This window comes from Gopherus flavomarginatus, chromosome 3 (assembly GCF_025201925.1).
Source record: "Gopherus flavomarginatus isolate rGopFla2 chromosome 3, rGopFla2.mat.asm, whole genome shotgun sequence".
NCBI lineage: Eukaryota > Metazoa > Chordata > Testudines > Testudinidae > Gopherus > Gopherus flavomarginatus.
Genome location: NC_066619.1, coordinates 98,206,008 through 98,209,591, shown reverse-complemented (window position 1 = coordinate 98,209,591; position 3,584 = coordinate 98,206,008). Strand labels below are relative to the sequence as shown.

The following is a 3,584-nucleotide window of genomic DNA, read 5'->3' as shown; positions in this document are numbered from 1 at the left end:
ACTGGGTCAAACCAAAGATCCATCTAGCCCCCTGTATTCTTATGGGCCAGTGCCAGATGCTTCAAAGGAAATGAACAGAACAGGGCAGTTATCGAGTGATCGATCCTGGATTCTGACAGTCACAGTTTTGGGGACACCCAGGGTGTGTGGTTGTGTTTCTGACCATCTTGGCTCATAGGTGTTGGTGGACCTGTCCTTCATGAATTTATCTAATTCTGTTTCAAGCCCAGTTAAAGCTTTAGCCTTTACAGCCTTCCCTGACAATGAGTTCACACAACACACAGTCAACGTGTAGAAGAGGTACTTCTTTGTATTAGTTATAAAACCTCTGCCTATTAATTTCATTGGGTGTCACCAGTTCTTGTGTTATGTGAAGGCATAATAACACTTCCTTATACACACTCTCCATGCCATTTATGATTTTATAGACCTCTAACATATTTCCATCTTAGTCATTTTTTTCTCTAAATTGAAGTCTTTTTAATCTCTCCTCATATGGAAGCTGTTCTATATCCTACTCTCTCTTGTTGCCCTTCCTGTACCTTTTCCAGTTCTAATATATCTTTCTGAGATGGGACAACCAGAACCATATGCAGTATTCAAGGTATGGTTGTACCATGGATTTATATAGAGATATTATGATATATTAGATCTTATCTATCCCTTTCCTAATACCAAGGTTCATTGTCCATCTGCTGTTGACTCCCTCAAATAATTCTAGTTGGTGAGGCATGGTTTCTGTTTACAAAAGTTGTGTTGACTCTTCCCCAACATACTATGTTCATATCTGTGTCTGATCATTCTGTTCTCTACTACAATTTCAACCAATGTGCCTGGTATTGAAATTAGGCTCACTGATATGTAACTGCCTGACTTGGCTCTGGAGTCTTTTTTAAAAGTAAGAGTTATGTTAGCTATCCTCAATTCATCTGGTAGGGAGGCTGATTTAAGTGATAGGTTTTATACCAGAGTTAATAGTTCTGCAATTTCATGTTTGACTTTCTTCAGAACACTTGAGTGAATACTGTCTAATGATTTTTATTTTATTTTTTTTACTGGTTAATTTATTATTTGTTCCCAAACCTCTACTGACACTTCAATTTGGAACAGTTCCTCAGATTATTCACCTAAAGAGAATGGCTTTGGCTCAGGTGTGCGAATCTCCCATATCCTCTGCAGTGAAGACTGATACAAATAATTCATTTAGCTTCTGTCATAAACAGATAAGAAAAGTTAATAGCACAGAAGTACTTTATATCTCTTTGCCTGGAAGGGGTTAACAAGAACAGTGAGCCTGGCTGTCACCTGACCAGAGGACCAGTCAGAGGACAGGATACTTTCAAATCTTGAGGGAGGGAAGTTTTTGTGCTGTGCTGTTAGTTTTGGTGGTTGTTCACTCTGGGGGCTCAGAGGGACCAGACATGCAACCAGGTTTCTCTCCAATCTCCCTGATACGGTTCTTATAGATTCAGAATAGTGAGTACTAGATAGATAAAGTGAGTTAGGCTTATGTTTGTTTTCTTTATTTGCAAATGTGTATTTGGTTGGAAGGAGTTCAAATGTGTATTTGGCTGAAAGGAGTTCAAATTGGTATTTTGCTGAAAAGATTTTAATTTGTACTTGTATACTTAGGCTGGGAGGGTGTTCCTAGTGTCTATAGCCGAAAGACCCTGTACCTATTCCGTCTTAAATTTATAAAGATAATTTTTACTGTTTTTCCTTCTTTAATTAAAAGCTGTTCTTGTTTAAGAACCTAATTGTTTTTTTTATTCTGGTGAGATCCCAGGGGACTGGGTCTGGATTCACCAGGGAATTGGTGGGGAGAAAGGAGGGAAGAGGGAGAGAGAGGCTGATTTCTCTGTGTGGCAGGATTACTTTCTCTCAGGAAGAATCTGGGAGGGGAAGAGAGAAGGAGGGGGGAAGGTGCATTTTCCTCTCTGTTTCAGGATTCAAGGGGTTTGAATCACAGTGGTCTTCCAGGGTAACCCAGGGGGAGGGGAAGTCTGGGAGAGGCAACGGTGAAGGAAAGGTTTTACTTTCCTTGTGTCAAGATCCAGAGGGACTGGGTCTTGGGGGTCCCTGGGCAAGGTTTTGGGGGGACCAGAGTGTACCAGGCACTGTAATTCCTGGTTGGTGGCAGCACTACAGGTTCTAAGCTGGTAATTGAGCTTAGAGGAATTCATGCTGGTACCCCATCTTTGGACGCTAAGGTTCAGAGTGGGGAATTGTACCATGACAGCTTCACAATGGCCTTGTCTTCCTGCAGTGCTTCTTTAGCTAAGCTTGCGTCTGACAAAGTGGGTATTCACCCACGAAAGCTTATGCTCCAATACTTCTGTTAGTCTATAAGGTGCCACAGGACTCCTTGTCGCTCTTTAGCTATGATAATGATAAAGAGTTTTCCATGAATATTTCCATTTAAAGGCAAAAAAAAAAGTTGGTCTAATCCTTTATTGTGATTTAGTTTTACTGTAGGCTATTCATACACCTCTACCCTGACATAATGCGACCCAATATAACAGAAATTTGGATATAATGCAGTAAAATAGCGCTCTAGGGGGAAGGGACTGCACACTCTGGTGGATCAAAGCAAGTTCGATATAATGTGGTTTCACCTATAACGCGGTAAGATTTTTTTGGCTCCTGAGGACAGCGTTATATTGGGGTAAAAGTGTATCTTCGAGAAGTACTTGAAAATAACAGAATAACTACATAATGTGTGTGTGTGTGTGTGTTTTATTTATTTTTAATTTTAGTTTTCAGGCTTCCTCCATGTTCTTCTGTGGATCCATTGTGTTCGTTCATTCTTTATAGCTCTGTTGGTCTGTGACCTTTATCTTTTTAATTGGGCACTAATTTCCTATAGCTATTTCTCACTACATTGTCACATATGTTATTCCCTTTCTTGTAAAATTAGTTTAAGGGTGTTTATTCATATATTTTCACAGTAATGCATTATGTAACTGGAAAGGGATTTTAACTATTGGATTGTTGTGTAAATTCTGTTGTAGTTTTAGTCCTCATTTGTCTACTTTCAACATTTTAGGAAAGGATGAAGAAAGTTGTGGAATAGTCCAAATATCTGCTGCTAAAATAAGAATGGGGGGGAAAAATTAAAACAGTTTAAATATGTTGCATAGTGTAACTATTGCATATTTTTAGTATTGTCTTAAATCCCCCATCGAGAACTTTGCAAATATATATTTAGATGCTTAACTTTATTCCTATTAGTAGTCTTTCTGAAGTAGCCAATGGAACTATTCACATGAATAAGGTTATGCACAACACAGGTGTTTACAGCATTTGGGAGACATTGTAGACTTTGGGCTTGTCTACACCACGCAGCTTTTAGTGACAGGGCTGTGTCGACACAGCCTTGAAGCTGAAAGTCACCGTGTGTAAACACTCTTTGTTGGTACTTTTATCTGCACTCTTGCTGACAAAATACTTCCAGCTACGTGAGCGGCATTAGCCTTGTCCGCAGGAGAGCGCTTCTGCCACCAAAATCATGTTCCACTCTGCCGTTTGCGTTGGCAAAACTTTTATCTTTCGTGAGAGTGGCTTTTTTGAGTACCCGTGAAATA

General features: G+C 39.6%; 1 protein-coding gene across 2 annotated transcripts in view; it reads left to right on the top strand.

Moving 5' to 3' along the window:
* The window catches only part of ABHD17B (abhydrolase domain containing 17B, depalmitoylase), a 28,927-nt gene that overhangs the window by 1,864 nt on the left and 23,479 nt on the right, over positions 1–3,584 (top strand). The gene's annotated exons all lie outside the window — the stretch shown is intronic.